Source organism: Bos grunniens, chromosome 2, assembly GCF_055505025.1.
Source record: "Bos grunniens cultivar Pamir isolate PY7600 chromosome 2, Bosgru_T2T1.0, whole genome shotgun sequence".
NCBI classification, from domain to species: Eukaryota; Metazoa; Chordata; class Mammalia; order Artiodactyla; family Bovidae; genus Bos; species Bos grunniens.
The window spans coordinates 40,656,641-40,674,055 of NC_141166.1; the positions used below are offsets into that span (position 1 = coordinate 40,656,641).

At 41.9% G+C, this 17,415-nt stretch overlaps 1 protein-coding gene and 1 long non-coding RNA gene across 4 annotated transcripts in view; one reads left to right on the plus strand and one right to left on the minus strand.

Annotated features, from left to right (window-relative positions):
• PLEKHM3 (pleckstrin homology domain containing M3) overlaps positions 1-17,415 on the plus strand; it is a 223,389-nt gene that overhangs the window by 150,542 nt on the left and 55,432 nt on the right. The gene's annotated exons all lie outside the window — the stretch shown is intronic.
• On the minus strand, positions 507-17,408 carry LOC147377948 (uncharacterized). The gene is made up of 3 exons (XR_015143078.1): positions 17,275-17,408; positions 14,864-16,639; positions 507-9,414 (listed from the first exon to the last, which is right to left on the minus strand). It is a non-coding gene; the product is annotated as an uncharacterized LOC147377948 (long non-coding RNA).

Consider the following 17,415-nt stretch of genomic DNA (forward strand, 5'->3'; position numbering starts at 1 on the left):
CGGAATTCCAGTTGAGCTATTTCAAATCCTAAAAGATGATGCTGTGAAAGTGCTGCACTCAATATGCCAGCACATTTGGAAAACTCAGCAGTGGCCACAGGACTGGAAAAGGTCAGTTTTCATTCCAATCCCAAAGAAAGGCAATGCCAAAGCATGCTCAAACTACTGCACAATTGCACTCATCTCACATGCTAGTAAAGTAATGCTCAAAATTCTTGAAGCCAGGCTTCAGCAATACGTGAACCGTGAACTTTCAGATGTTCAAGCTGGTTTTAGAAAAGGCAGAGGAACCAGAGATCAAATTGCCAACATCCACTGGACCATGGAAAAAGCAAGAGAGTTCCAGAAAAACATCTATTTCTGCTTTATTGACTATGCCAAAGCCTTTGACTGTGTGAATCACAATAAACTGTGGAAAATTCTGAGAGAGATGGGAATACCAGACCACCTGACCTGCCTCTTGAGTAACCTATATGCAGATCAAGAAGCAACAGTTAGAACTGGACATGGAACAACAGACTGGTTCCAAATAGAAAAAGGAGTACGTCAAGGCTGTATATTGTCACCCTGCTTATTTAACTTACATGCAAAATACATCATGAGAAACACTGGGCTGGAAGAAGCACAGGCTAGAATTGAGATTGCCAGGAGAAATATCAATAACCTCAGATATGCAGATGACACCACCTTTACGGCAGAAAGTAAAGAAGAAAGTAAAGGGCCTCTTGATGAAAGTGAAAGAGGAGAGTAAAAAAGTTGGCTTAAAGCTCAGCATTCAGAAAACAAAGATCATGGCATCCGGGCCCATCACTTCATGGGATATAGATGGGGAAACAGTGGAAACAGTGTCAGACTTTATTTTTGGGGGCTCCAAAATCACTGCAGGTGGTGATTACAGCCATGAAATTAAAAGATACTTACTCCTTGGAAGGAAAGTTATGACCAATAGACAGCATATTAAAAAGCAGAGACATTACTTTGTCAACAGAGGTCCGTCTAGTCAAGGCTATGGTTTTTCCAGTGGTCATGTATGGATGTGAGAGTTGGACTATAAAGAAAGCTGAATGCCGAAGAACTGATGCTTTTGAACTGTGGTGTTGGAGAAGACTCTTGAGAGTCCCTTGAACTACAAGGAGACCCAACCAGTCCTTCCTAAAGGAGATCAGTCCTGGGTGTTCATTGGAAGGACTGATGTTGAAGCTGAAACTCCAGTACTTTGGCCACCTGCTGCGAAGAGCTGACTCATTTGAAAAGACCCTGATGCTGGGAAAGATTGAGGGCAGAAGGAGAAGGGATGACAGAGGATGAGATGGTTGGATGGCATCACCGACTCAATGGACATGGATTTGGGTAGACTCCAGGAGTTGGTGATGGACAGGGAGGCCTGGCGTGCTGCGGTTCATGGGGTCGCAAAGAGTTGGACACAACTGAGCGACTGAACTGAACTGAACACAAGTGGAAATGCTGCTTTGAAAACGTCTGTGAAGGTATTTTCACATGATTGAAGTTTGGAAACTTTCCCAATTCTTCTATTTTGAAATTCACTTTAAAGCAATAGTTTTGGCAAATAGTGAGATCCTTATTCTCTTATCACACAAAAATCTCAATTTTCTTCTGTGCATTGAAAACTCATCTGGGACAGAGTTCTCACCAGGTCATGAGGAAAGGAGAAAAATATAATGTGGTGAATTTGTCCTCTCTTGTGAAATGTGGCGATAGTGCTGCTCTTCATGTCCTTATAGGCAAAATTAAAAACAGGGCACTTTTTAAAAAGTTGTTTAGTCTCTCAGTCGTGTCCAACTCTTTGGCAACCCCATGGACTGTTGTCTGCCAGGCTCCCCTGTCCATGGGATTTCCCAGGCAAGAATACTGGAGTGGGTTGCCATTTTCTTCTTCAGGGTATCTTCCCAACTCAGGGGTCGAACCTGTGTCTCCTGCATTGCAGGTGAATTCTTTACCGCTGAGCCACCAGGGAACCCCCTTTAAAAATTGTACTGATCCAGAAAACATGAAACCTGGGTGCTCTTGCTCAGTCACTCTCATAGTATGATTCCTTTCAGTCGCCCAAGTAGCTTTGAGTACTTCAGACAGGGTGATGTGGAGTCATGCCAATTCTTTCTAAAGTGCATTCAAAAAAAAAAAATAATAATAAAGTGCATTCAAGCATTTTCATCAGGGAAATGATTCAATAGCTCCTTTTATGGAATTCTGTTACATCTTTTCTCTAGGTTTTTAGTTTTCCTGCCAGGACTGCAGTGCTACTTATTAATAAAATTTTTTTGAAAGATGAGATATCTGAAATAACCGTTGTAAGCAACCAATCTATTAGAATACTTATACTTGCTAACATGTTTATTTCATTTTCACTTCAAAACTGGCAAGTTCAGAGCATGGTTGAGAAATACTTAAGAAGTTAGTGTTTGTTTCGCTTTGTTTTTCTTTAATGTTGCTGCTGCTGTTTCTGGCACTCAGGAGAAAGAGAAGCTAAAAAATTGGACAGATTTAAGAAAATTTTAAAAGGTTGTTTGTTTGTTTGTTTGTTTGTTTTCTGTTTCTTCATTGTTTTAATCAACACATTAGTACTTTACATGAGATTTCAAAGTTGGTCTAGAAAGAGGAGCTACATTTGGAGATACAGAAAGATTTGTAAAAGGGAGAGGAGGAGGCCCAAATGCCCAAAGTCAAGGAGACTAGAGTTGCAAGTGTTGACTATAGGGCCAAAATACAAACAAGAAGCAAAGTTGAAGGACTCCAGCAAGATTTAAAGTGGTTTTTCAGGTTATGTACGAGTTAGCCAGGGAAGATCTGGCAAGTTCAAGACTAGCATTGGTCAGCAAACCCAAAGCAACAGGATCACTGCCATTGACATCATGCTGAGAATATAAACTAGGCTCAGACCAAGACATTCCCAAGCACCTGGATCACTCTGTAGACTAGTGAATATTACTGGATTACATGGAGCTTTTATTTTTTACTAACTCTAAGATGTCTGAGTAGTCTTCTCCTTAACTTGGCTTTCCTTTGTGCCTTAAAGGATCTTTTCAGGGAAACATGTAGGTTCTCATCCTCATCTACCCTTTGGCCTCAGTTTTAGCCACGGGTGGCCATGGCTTGTTTCCAGTCAACTCGAAGCCACATGTCCGTGTGGAATCTTTTACTATCTAGTGCACAGGGAGCTGGAACAGGCCTATCACATTGATGTCATCTTTGTTCCCTTGTGAGTAGCGATGACTCAGAATACCTGCAGGAGACAGGGCCAGAATGAAATATGGGGATATTTGGGCAGGCTCATCATTTGGATATTCATCGGAAGGACTGATGCTGAAGCTGCAGCTCCAATACTTTGGTCACCTGATGTGAAGAACTGACTCATTGGAAAAGACCCTGATGCTAGGAAAGATTGAAGGCAGGAGCAAAAGGGAATGAGAGAGGATGAGATTGGATGGCATCACCAACTCGATAGACATGAGTTTGAGCAAGCTCCAGGAGTTGGTGATGGACAGGGAAGCCTGGCATGCTGCAGTCCATGGGGTCACAAAGAGTTGGACACGACTGAGCAACTGAACTGAACTCAGCCATTTGGAATCTTACTCAGTGATACTTTTTAAGATATTTTCAGTAGGTACTTAAATAGTATTTAATATGTTTAATAGATAGGGGAAGAGAAACTGATTTTCTCCTAATAAAAATACATATATACCTCTTTCTGTTGAAATGGGAATTTATTATATGCTCTGACAGTAATATTACCATTTTATCTTGTTGAATGGGATTTCTAGTGTTTGCATAACTCTGAACTGGATAGTGTTAATCAGTCAGACTCTCTAAGAGTATAAGCAACCTACATGGATATAGTTACAGAGTCTTGTTCAAAAATATAATAGTTTTATTTTTATGACTTTCATGTCAGCAAAATGTTTCTAGCTTTTCTTTATACCAGATCTTGTCATCTGAGACTAGAGATGGTTTTAGATCTTCCTTTTCAATCTAGAGTTTTAAATTTCTTTTTCTTGCCTAATTACTGGCTAGAACCTCTAGTACAACGTTGAATAGATATGGTAAGTCTTTTCTTGAGAAAAGAGGGGAAAACATTTAGTTTTTTGCTATTCAGAATGAACTGACTCTTTCATAGTTAGGTATGTTACTCAATATGATACAAGCTTCTTTTCCTACTTGTTGAGTATTTTTATCGTGGAGAGATACTAGATTTTGTCAAATGATTTTTCTGCATCTATTGAGATCCTTATGTGGTTTTTGTCCTTTATTCTGTTAATGTGGTGATTTAATGTAATCAAACTCTTATACTGTTTGATTTTCAGATGTTAAACCAACCTTGCATTCCTGGGATAAATCCCAATTGGTCATAATGTATAACTCTTTTTATATGTTGCTGGATTCAATTTGCTGGTGTTTTATTGAGGATATTTTCATCTTTTTTCTACTTTTTTGTAGTTCTTACTTTCTAGGTTTTTTTGTTTGCAGTTTTTATGGAATCTGTTGAGTTTAGCCTTTACTTAGTAAAATTAATCTCTGGACGTCCCTGGCAGTCCAGTGGTTAACACTCCATGCTTCTAATGCAGGGAACGCAGGTTCCGTCCCTGGTCAGAAAACTTAAGATCTCATGTGCCTCATGGCATGGCCAAAAGTAATAATAATAAATATAAAACTGAACTCTTCTACCCATGTTAGTTGGTTGCTACTTCAGATAACTGTCAGCTGCTTCATTCCAAGGCTGTTTCCCTGACTTATAGTGGCTTTGTACACCTTACACATGCTTACTACCAAAAATGTTCAGTATTCTATATGAAGAAGTTGTTTTAGAACTTCATTGCTATCTTCTTATTCTCAAGTGGGACTATGTGAACTCAAGTTCACATTTGCTAGTAATTTGAGGAGTGAGTATGAAAACCCAACCTCACTGGCACCTTATTTCCAGTTTATTTGGTGAGAATGTAGTACAGTTTACCAGTTCATGCCCTAGGACTGGCTGGGTCACACCTTCATCCAGGCTCCAATGGCGGGGGTTTTTAAGAACCTCATCATCAGATTCTGGCAATAGAATTCATTGTTCCTGATAGTCAGAATAGATATAAGGCCACAGAAGAGAGCTCTCTGGGATTCTTTCCATTTTGTGTTGTGCCAGCCTTGTTTTGGAAAGCATAGTCACAAAACAATATTCACATCTTATCTTCCATTTTCAGTTATTTTCTTTGGGAGAAAGGAGACAGATTTCTATTTGAACACATGCTACCAAAGCCTTGCCAATTGGTGGTAAAGTCAAGCGGGTGGAGCCTCCCAAGTTTTGAGTGTGTCTCCACGTGATTGAGCTTGTAGAGCAGGTATAGCAGGTTACTGAGACAGAGACTTGGAGCTGCCTTTTAATCTGAAGTAACTGCATCAGTGGAAAATGATTTTTGGTGTTTGATTAGAGCTGTTGGATTAGCCAACTCTTCTTGTGATAGCTCAGGCCTTTTATAACTGTTTTCAGAGAGAGAGAGAAAAGAAAACAAGAGAACAACTCTGACTATGGTCTATAGCCAGGCTTCTGTCACTAAGCAATAAAGAAAAAGCTCAAGTCGCCCTTGCATAAGTGGGAATTTGTGGTTTCTAAAGCTGCCCATTCCCCAAACAACTAAAATATGTTATTGGTGTTTGGCACTGTTTCCTATGTTTTGCTCTCCTTAAATTTCTCTTTAAAAGACTTGGAGTTTAAAGGCAGAACCACTGAAAAATGCAATTTAATCATAGAACTGTGAAAGGCCAGCCCACAGTTAACCCCAGGATGCCCTGGTTTGTTTTGTTAAGCCAGAACTTTGAACCAGGCTTATTCACAGGGGGTGCTGAAAAGGCAGGAGGGAAGGAAAAGGAGGAGGCGAAGGAAAGAAAACGAGTAGCCAGGCTGGCCCTGGAATGGCTCTGCAGTGCACCAAGGCCTTTACTCCATCTCTAGGCTGAGTGACTCCATGATTTACACTGGAATGAGTAGAAGAAAGGGAAGGAAATGGAAGGAGAAGCCAGAGCCGGGGGAAGAATGGCAGAACTGTCTCCCACACTGTGGGCTGTCGGAACAGAACAGAACACAAAACTTCCAGGGGCTCTTGGCCTCGATTCGCTGTTTTGAAAGCTGTGGGTTTTTTCTGCATTATAAAAGTGTACTCATTGCAGAGAATTTGGGAAGATACTGAAGAGAAAAGAACCGCCCAAGCAGCATGGCAGAGAGGTTCAGATCCCAGGCCTTGAAAACCTGACTCTGGGTCCCACTACTCAGTGTTTGTATAGAAACAGGGGTGGTGAGATCCCTAGGATGATGATGTGGGAATTAAAGGAGCTCACAGACCCCGCCAGGGCTGGCTACTGGAGCTGTAAACCCCCTACCAAGGTTAACTTTGAGGTACATATCTGGCAAGCTCTGTTCTATGCATGTGTGGGGGTAAAGCATGGGCATTCATCAGAGCATATAAACTTTTATCTTGCTTTTAACTCACAAATACCAGTACTTCTGAAGATTGTTAACTCCTATGTTAAAATCTCCATTGCTATAGCTAGTTTAACCTCCTTTTTATTGGACATTGTGGGGTTTCCAATTTTGTATTATTACAAATAACACTATGATATACATCCTTGTGCGAAAATCATTTTGTTTCTGACTATTTAAGATAAATTCAAATGAGGAACTACTAGAGTAGAGGGTCTGAACTTTTGAAAAGGTCTAGATACAACTGGTGGCTCAGATGGTAAAGCGTCTGCCTACAATGTGGGAGACCCGGGTTCGATCCCTGAGTTGGGAAGATCTCCTGGAGAAGGAAACGGCAACCCACTCCAGTACTCTTGCCTGGAGAATCCCACGGACGGAGGAGCCTGGTAGGCTACAGTCCATGGGGTCGCAAAGAGTCGGACATGACTGAGCAACTTCACTTATACCCACACCAGGGCTTCTGTGGTGCCTCAGACAGTAAAGAATCCGCCTGCAATGCAGGAGACCTGGGTTCAATCCCTGGGTTGGGAAGATCCCCTGGAGCAAGGCATGACAACCCACTCCAGTATTCTTGCCTGGAGAATCTTCGTGGACAGAGGAGCCTGGCCACCTACAGTCCATGGGGTTGCAAAGAGTTGGACACGACTGAGCGACTAAGCGCAGCACAGCACATACCCACACCAACAGTGTAAGCAAATTCTAACACTGGAGCGTTAGCCATCGTCGTTTTAAAACTGCAAATACTTGGTAATATTAGAAGCAGAAAAAAATTCTCCTTGTTTGACTTTGCATATCTACTTTTTATTTGTGAGGCTAAACATTTTATATGTTTCTTGCTAATACTATTTTTTTTCATAAGTTGTTTGACCATATCTTTTGACCATTTGGGGATAAGCTGTGTTTTCAGTTTATGTGAGTTCCTTCGATATTAGGCTATCAATACTTTATGTGTGGTATTTTCCGTAGTTTGGTTGTTTGCCCTTGAATTTTATATATGATGTTTTTTTGCTCAGTAGTTTAACTCTTATATGTCCAGATCTGTCTGTTTTTCCCCTTGATTCTTTTCCATTGGTTTAAAGGCTGAAAAGCCTTTCACCATGCTTAGGTCAGATAATCATCATTTGCATGTTGCATGTTCTTGTCTTTTTAAAGATAACTTTATATATTTAATAATGTAATGTTGGGATTTGTTATACTTCTTGATATAAAGTGAGGATATAGTTTGATTTTCCCCCAAATGGTTAAGCAGTGATTTCAGCTCTATTTTTAAAGTAATCCATCCTTCCTGTGCTTTTTATTCCATATTTATCATAATTACATATGTGTCCTAGAATCTGTTTCTGAGCAGTCACTTCTATTTCCTCAATACCCATTCTGATGCCGGCACCAATTATTTGAATTGTATGATATATTTTGATGTCTGGTAGCATAAATACTCTTGCCTGGGAAATCCCATGGGCAGAGGAGCCTGGTAGGCTGTAGTCCATGGGATCGCTAAGAGTCGGACACGACTGGGTGACTTCACTTTCACTTTTCACTTTCATGCACTGGAGAAGGAAATGGCAACCTACTCCAGTGTTCTTGCCTGGAGAATCCCAGAGATAGGGGAGCATGGTGGGCTGCCGTCTATGGGGTCGCACAGAGTCGGACATGACTGGGTGACTTCACTTTCACTTTTCACTTTCATGCATTGGAGAAGGAAATGGCAACCTACTCCAGTGTTCTTGCCTGGAGAATCCCAGGGATAGGGGAGCATGGTGGGCTGCCGTCTATGGGGTCGCACAGAGTCAGACACGACTGAAGTGACTTAGCAGCAGCAGTATAAATACAATCTCATATTCTCATTTTTCAAATTGTCTTATTTGTACTTGCCTTTTTATTTTTCTAGATCAACTTTGGAATTACCTTGTCCACCCAGTATACTTTGTAATTTAATAATTGTGCTCATTCTGAATTGGATTTCTGTATTCTTAACAATGAGATTTTTTAGCTTGGAATTTAAAACAGGTATTAGTTTGTATATACATGTACCCATTCTCCCCCAAACCCCCCTCCCATCCATGGATACATGTGTATGTATGGTTCAGTCCCTTCACTGTTCTCCTGAAACTACCGCAACATTGTTAATCAGCTATACCCCTGTACAAAATAAAAAGTTTGAAGTTTAAAAAATAAGAAAAAATTAAAAAATAAAGTATTAGTTTAAATTTATGGAAGAATAATGTGCTAAAGAATCAAGTGACTTATTTTATAATCTTAACTACAGATGTGATTGAATGATGACAACCAAATGCTGCCACAGTTTGTCAGGAGGTCATTGCAGAGCCAGTCACTCCCCGTCAAGTTGTGAGACTTTCACAGATTGCACATTAATATTCACTTTTTAGGTACAAAAGGTACTGAACATGTATCAAATGTTCAAATGCTTTGGTATTTTTCATTCTACATAATCAACAATAATGTTAGCTATTCTGATGATAAAACGCTTTTCAAGATCAATTCAAAAATTGCCCACTCCGGCCTTTCCAGTGGCCCACAGAATTCATCCTCCCATTGTCCTCAGGTTTGAGGAGCTGGCTAGCTCATCTCTTAGGAATTATCCATGTCCTAGGAGCGCATGAATCACACAGCCCAAGAGGTTCTGCTGAAGAACACATGGTGTTTAACTGGCAGCAGCTTCTCCATTTGCCCTCTGTGTTCACGCCGTTAGAAATGTCACCATTTGCCCTCTGTGTTCACGCCATCAGATTATAACCCCGTCTGGCCTAAGACTTGCCAGTTTGTCTGGACAGCAGTGTTGGGTTCCAGGGCCTGCATTGGGAAAATTCCATAAATATTCAGTTTCAGCTTTTTTAATGAAGAGGTTGAATGCACTTGGAAAGGCCTAGAATAGAAATGGAGCATGGGCCATTCTTCTTTAACGAGTCATCTCTTTGTACCTGTGGAAAGCAACAGAGCAAGACAGGTACATTGGTGGCTAGAGTCAAAAATGCCTTAGAAACCAGGTGACACTTGAGCCAGTTATGAGAATGTGTGGCTTGAAGGGAATGGCAGCAGAGTAGGACGGATCACACATAGCAGTCAGACAGCCTGAGTTCAGACTCCAACTTTGATGGGCTCTCTGACCATGAAATGGGGCTTCCCAGGTGGCTCAGACAGTAAAGTGTATGCCCGCAGCTCAAGAGACCTTGAACCATGAACTACCTGATGTTCAAGCTGGTTTTAGAAAAGGCAGAGGAACCAGAGATCAAATTGCCAACATCTGCTGGATCATGGAAAAAGCAAGAGAGTTCCGGAAAAACCTATTTCTGCTTTATTGACTATGCCAAAGCCTTTGACTGTATGGATCACAATAAACTGTGGAAAATTCTTTAAGACATGGGAATACCAGAACACCTGATCTGCCTCTTGAGAAATTTGTATGCAGGTCAGGAAGCAACAGTTAGAACTGGACATGGAACAACAGACTGGTTCCAAATAGGAAAAGGAGTACGTCAAGGCTGTATATTGTCACCCTGCTTATTTAACTTATATGCAGAGTACATCATGAGAAACGCTGGACTGGAAGAAACACAAGCTGGAATCAAGATTGCTGGGAGAAATATCAATAACCTCAGATATGCAGATGACACCGTCCTTATGGCAGAAAGTGAAGAGGAACTCAAAAGCCTCTTGATGAAGGTGAAAGTGGAGAGTGAAAAAGTTGGCTTAAAGCTCAACATTCAGAAAACGAAGATCATGGCATCTGGTCCCATCACTTCATGGGAAATAGATGGGGAAACAGTAGAAACAGTGTCAGACTTTATCGTTCTAGGCTCCAAAATCACTGCAGATGGTGACTGCAGCCATGAAATTAAAAGATGCTTACTCCTTGGAAGGAAAGTTATGACCAACCTAGATAGCATATTCAAAAGCAGAGACATTACTTTGCCAACAAAGATTCGTCTAGTCAAGGCTATGGTTTTTCCAGTGGTCATGTATGGATGTGAGAGTTGGACTGTGAAGAAGGCTGAGCGCTGAAGAATTGATGCTTTTGAACTGTGGTGTTGGAGAAGACTCTTGAGAGTCCCTTGGACTGCAAGGAGATCCAATCAGTCCATTCAGAAAGAGATCAGCCCTGGGATTTCTTTGGAAGGAATGATGCTACAGCTCCAGTACTTTGGCCACCTCATGCAAAGAGTTGACTCATTGGAAAAGACTCTGATGCTGGGAGGGATTGGGGACAGGAGGAGAAGGGGACGACAGAGGATGAGATGGCTGGATGGCATCACTGACTCGATGGATGTGAGTGAACTCCGGGAGTTGGTGATGGACAGGGAGGCCTGGCGTGCTGCGATTCATGGGGTCACAAAGAGTTGGACATGACTGAGCGACTGATCTGATCTGATCTGATCAAGAGACCTTGGTTTGATCCCTAGGTCGGGAAGATTCCTTGGAGAAGGGAATGGCAACCCACTCCAGTATTCTTGCCTGGAGAATTCCATGGATGGAGAAGCCTGGCAGGCTACAGTCCATGAGATCACTGAGTTGGACATGACTGAGCGACTAACGTTTCATTTTCACTGACCGTGAAACAAGTCCCGTAATCTTCCTGTGTCTCAGTTTATATCTAAAATGAGTGTGATACTATTTCAGACAGTTGCAGTAAGAATTGGAAATAGATACAGAAGCACCCAGAACTCACACATGCTGAGAGCAATGATGATAGCTATTAAGATCAAAATTTTTTCAGGGAATGATGAGTAGGCAGGCATCTGAGAGCAGGAGATGGATGCAAGGTAGATAAAAACCAGAAGCAAGTGTGGAAACATGGGCTGCACCCAGCTGGTGGGAATCCCTTGTAGGGCCTGATGAGGAGTTGAGATCTTATCCCATAGGGGCTGAAGAGGCTTTGGGAGTTCTCATTAAGAGAATGCCAGCTCTAGGACAGCACTAACACCTCATGGTTAGCACTTGGGCTCAGAGTCCAGCTCCCTGCTCTACACATCCAAGCTGGGTGACCTTGGGCAAATGACTCAAGCATTCTAAGCCTCAGTTCTATTTCCTATAAATTATTAACAATAAAAATACTGACCTTCTAGGACTTTTTTTTAAACTTTTTATTTTGTATTGGGACATAGCTCTGCTAGTTTCAAGTGAACAGTGGATGGACTCAGCCATATATACACATATATGCATTTTCCCTCAAAATCCCCTCCCATCCAGGCTGCTGCATAACACTGAGCAGAGTTCCATCTGCTGTACAATAATGACCTTTTAGGGCTCTTGTGAATAATATTCACTGCATGCCTGCCAATGTTCCAAGTGCTTGACTTGTATTATCTTAAAGGAAATCATTAATTTAAAAGCTTAGAGCCATGACTGGCACATATTAACAGTTAATCACTGCTGTGGGGGTGGCACAAGAGCTGATGTCATTATTTTTATTGTTTGGTCAAATCTGTGTTTTAGTAAGATCCTTCTGATGATGGCACAGAGAATGGGTTGGAGTGGTTGGGGCTGGAGGCCAAGAAAACAGGTAGTTTCACACATAAGTTTAAAAGATTATTGCACTGTGTACTTCAGATCCATGCACCTTATCTATGTTATCAGATCAGATCAGTCGCTCAGTAGTGTCCGACTCTTTTCGACCCCATGAATCACAGCACACCAGGCCTCCCTGTCCATCACCAACTCCCAGAGTTCACTCAGACTCACGTCCATCGAGTCAGTGATGCCATCCAGCCATCCCATCCTCTGTTGTCCCCTTCTTCTCCTGCACCCAATCCCTCCCAGCATCAGAGTCTTTTCCAATGAGTCAACTCTTCACATGAGGTGGCCAAAGTACTGGAGTTTCAGCTTTAGCATCATTCCTTCCTCAGTTTAATAGATTAGATAACCAATGAAACCTCTTCTCAGTACAACAGAGCTGTCGGCTGTCACCCTATTTATTTAACCTATACACTGAACACATCATGAGACATGCTGGGCTGGATGAGTTACAAGCCATAATCAAGATAGGTGGGAGAAACATCAACAACCCCAGATATGAGAATGATACCACTCTAGTAGCAGAAAGCAAAGAGGAACTCAAGAGCCTCTTGGTAAGTGCGAAGGAGGAGAATGATAGAGCCGGCTTAAAAGTAAATACTAAAAAAACTAAGATCATAGCATCCGGCTGCATTACTTCATGCCAGATGGAAGGAGAAAAGGAGGGAGTAGTGACATTTCCTCTTTGGGGGCTCTTAAGATCACTGCAGATAGTAACTACAGTCATGAAATCACAAAACGATTGCTTCTCAGCAGTAAAGCTATGACAAACCTAGACAGTGTTTGAAAAGCAGAGACTAAATTACTTTGCCAGCAAACGTCTGTATAGTCAAGGCTATGGTCTTCCCAGTGGTCATGTACAGTTGTGAGAGCTGAACTGTGAAGACAGAGTGCCAAAGAATTGATGCCTTCAAACTGTGGTGCTGGAGAAGACTCCCGAGAGTTCCTTGGATAGCATGCAGATCACACCAGTCAATCCTAAAGGAAATCAACCCTGAATATTCATTGGAAAGACTGATGTTGAAGCTGATGCTCCAATATTTTGTTCACCTGATGCTAATGGTGATTCATTGAAAAAGACCCTGATGCTGGGAAAGATATTGAGGGCAGAAGAAGAGGGTGTCAGAGGATGGGATGGCTGGATGACATCACCAATGCAATGGACATGAACTTGGGCAAACTTTGAGGGACAGAGAGGCTGGGCATGCTGCAGTCTGTGGAGCTGCAAAAAGTCCCACACTACTGGGCAACTGAAGAACAACAAGTGAAATACTTATTTCAGTGAACCATGTTTCTGAAGGACAGGAAGCCCAAGGAAAACAAACCTCTAGAACTCATACAATTTTCTGAATTGTGGATAGTTTCTCTTTGCTGGAGCTGCCTGTAGCAGTAGCGAATGAATGTAGAGGAGAGTCTGTGTCTTCTTCCAGCCCAGGAGTGTGAAGATGCTGAAACCAAGAAAGGCAGGCCATCTGGGTGTTGTGAAGAAGGGTATTAGATGCTGGATCACCGTCTGCCTGCCCTTCAGTTCAGTCGCTCAGTCATGTCCGACACTTTGCAACCCCATGAATCGCAGCGCGCCAGGCCTCCCTGTCCATCACCAGCTCCCGGAGTTCACTCAGACTCCCGTCCATCGAGTCAGTGATGCCATCCAGCCATCTCATCCTCTGTCGTCCCCTTCTCCTCCTGCCCCCAATCCCTCCCAGCATCAGGGTCTTTTCCAATGAGTCAACTCTTCACGTGAGGTGGCCGAAGTACTGGAGTTTCAGCTTTAGCATCAGTCCTCCCAATGAACACCCAGGACTGATCCCCCTTAGAATGGACTGGTTGGATCTCCTTGCAGTCCAAGGGACTCTCAAGAGTCTTCTCCAACACCACAGTTCAAAGGCATCAGTTCTTCAGCACTCAGCTTTCTTCACAGTCCAACTCTCACATCCATACATGACCACTGGAAAAACCATAGCCTTGACTAGACGGACCTTTGTTGGCAAAGTAATGTCTCTGCTTTTGAATATGCTATCTAGGTTGGTCATAACTTTCCTTCCAAGGAGTAAGTGTCTTTTAATTTCATGGCTGCAGTCACCATCTACAGTGATTTTGGAGCTCAAAAAAATAAAGTCAGCCACTGTTTTCACTGTTTCCCCATCTATTTCTCATGAAGTGATGGGACCAGATGCCATGATGTTAGTTTTCTTAACGTTGAGCTTTAAGCCAACTTTTTCACTCTCCTCTTTCACTTTCATCAAGAGGCTTTTTAGTTCTTATTCACTTTCTGCCATGAGGGTGGTGTCATCTGCATATCTGAGGTTGTTGATATTTCTCCTGGCAACCTTGATTCCAGCTTGTGCTTCTTCCAGCCCAGCATTTCTCATGATGTACTCTGCATAGAAGTTAAATAAGCAGGGTGACAATATACAGCCTTGATGTACTCCTTTTCCTATTTGGAACCAGTCTGTTGTTCCATGTCCAGTTCTAACTGTTGCTTCCTGACCTGCATACAGGTTTCTCAAGAGGCAGGTCAGGTGGTTTGGTATTCCCATCTCTTTCAGAATTTTCCTCAGTTTATTGTGATCCACACAGTCAAAGGCTTTGGCATCGTCAATAAAGCAGAAATAGATGTTTTTCTGGAACTCTCTTCCTTTTTCGATGATCCAGCAGATGTTGGCAATTTGACCTCTGGTTCCTCTGCCTTTTCTAAAACAAACTTGAACATCTGGAAGTTTACGGTTCACGTATTGCTGAAGCCTGGCTTGGAGAATTTTGAGCGTTACTTTACTAGCGTGTGAGATGAGTGCAATTGTGTGGTAGTTTGAGCATTCTTTGGCATTGCCTTTCTTTGGGATTGGAATGAAAACTGACCTTTTCCAGTCCTGTGGCCACTGCTGAGTTTTCCAAATGTGCTGGCATATTGAGTGCAGCACTTTCACAGCATCATCTTTCAGGATTTGGAATAGCTCAACTGGAATTCCATCACCTCCACTAGCTTTGTTTGTAGTGATGCTTTCTAAGGCCCACTTGACTTCACATTCCAGATGTCTGGCTCTAGGTCAGTGATCACACCATCGTGATTATCTGGGGCATGAAAATCTTTTTTGTACAATTCTTCTGTGTATTCTTGCCACCTTTTCTTAATATCTTCTGCTTCTGTTAGGTCCATACCATTTCTGTCCTATATCGAGCCCATCTTTGCATGAAATGTTCCCTTGGTATCTCTGATTTTCTTGAAGAGATCTCTAGTCTTTCCCATTCTGTTGTTTTCCTCTATTTCTTTGCATTGATCGCTGAGGAAGGCTTTCTTATCTCTTCTTGCTATTCTCTGTAACTCTGCATTCAGATGCTTATATCTTTCCTTTTCTCCTTTGCTTTTGGCTTCTCTTCTTTTCACAGCTATTTGTAAGGCCTCCCCAGACAGCCATTTTGCTTTTTTGCATTTCTTTTCCATGGGGATGGTCTTGATCCCTGTCTCCTGTACAATGTCACGAACCTCCATCCATAGTTCATCAGGCACTCTATCTATCGGATGTAGTCCCTTAAATCTATTTCTCACTTTCACTCTATAATCATATTGATTTAGGTCATACCTGAATGGTCTAGTGGTTTTCCCTAACTTTCTTCAATTTATGTCTGAATTTGGCAATAAGGACTTCATGATCTGAGCCACAGTCAGCTCCTGGTCTTGTTTTTGCTGACTGTATAGAGCTTTTCCGTCTTTGGGTGTAATGAACATAATCAGTCTGATTTCGGTGTTGACTATCTGGTGATGTCCAAGAGTGTTCTCTTGTGTTGTTGGAAGAGGGTGTTTGCTATGACCAGTGTATTCTCATGGCAAAACTCTATTAGCCTTTGCCCTGCTTCATTCTGTATTCCAAGGCCAAATTTGCCTGTTACTCCAGGTGTTTCTTGACTTCCTACTTTTGTATTCCAGTCCCCTATAATGAAAAGGACGTCTTTTTGGGGTGTTAGGTCTAAAAGGTCTTGTAGGTCTTCATAGAACTGTTCAACTTCAGCTTCTTCAGCATTACTGGTTGGGGCATAGGCTTGGATTACCGTGATATTGAATGGTTTGCCTTGGAAATGAACAGAGATCATTCTGTCATTTTGAGATTGCATCCAAGTCCTGCCTGCCCTTGGCCCTCTGTAAAGTCTGCTCTTTTACAGGGCTTCCTACCTTAGGGCACTTTTCCATTTCGGTCTTACTGAGCCTCTAAATGTGTCACAGGTGGGAATACTATTCAGAGTGCTTTTCTCTTTGAAGCTCATCTTATCTTTGAATGTCCTCCTGTTGTAAAACCACCATTCTCATTTCTTTCTTAAGGCCACGTCTAAAGCAGGTTAGTCAGCACATTGACCCTTCTCAGACTGACACCAGATGAAGTGGTAAGAGTGTTCAAACGGGCAACACACTTCACCCGCAGGTGCACTGGGAGACGTGGAATGATTGTGACCTCAGAATAGCTGGGGAATGGATTCTTAAAACCTGATACCAATTCTGTTTCTCCTGTTGATTGCAAAAACACAATCTAAAACTATAGGAATTGCGAGACCAACCAGGTGATCCAGATCAAGTAATGTGCCTCCAGGGATGAAGCGTTGAGGGGGTGAGTCAATTCTGATAGAGCAGGAGACCCAGCAGAGCTAGAGAAGGGCATTTAAAACATTTAAACGCCATTCGTAGAAAATGCAATATTCATCCTAACCAACTGCTTACTTACTAACTCCCAGTTAAGTATTTAAAAAGATAAGATTAAATGTCTAGAATTCAGTGATAATTATGTAAACAAAAACCAACCTTAAATTGCCTAGAATTAGATACGGCTATTGACACTATGCATATCTTATAAATCATTCTAATTGAGCAGGGCAGTGTTACCTTCCCAAACCTAAAAACCCATAAGTCAAGAGAACATTCTGATTAGACGGACAGGTCTCCTTGGATACAAGCATTGAATCTGATCTGGCCATGACAGGTTCACTGATAGGCAGTTTTCAAGAACTTTTGTGAAAATAAACATGTTATGGGGATAAGTGAAAACACAGGTCATATAAAACCAAAAAAATGAAGGTTCTTTACATTTTTGTAATGTTTATAATATGCAAATTAATGTATACATATTTCTAAAGCCAGGCTTTATGGCACTGTCATTGTTTTCTCTTTCAACAATTTAAGCATTTACTATAAGAAGCGGCCACACGTATTCATATAAACATTAAAAAATACAGAATTATATACATATATATTTTTTGAAGGTATGAAAAGGTTTATTACTTACATATAATTTGAGGTCTCTGGGATGAGCAGAGCAGTCTCAGGCTGGTCCAGAATGGCTGCAGAGAGCAGGTAAAGCACACTGGCTTGGGGCTTTTATTGTGGTTGAGAGTGGGCCAGGTGAGGACTGCCATCAGAAGGCAGG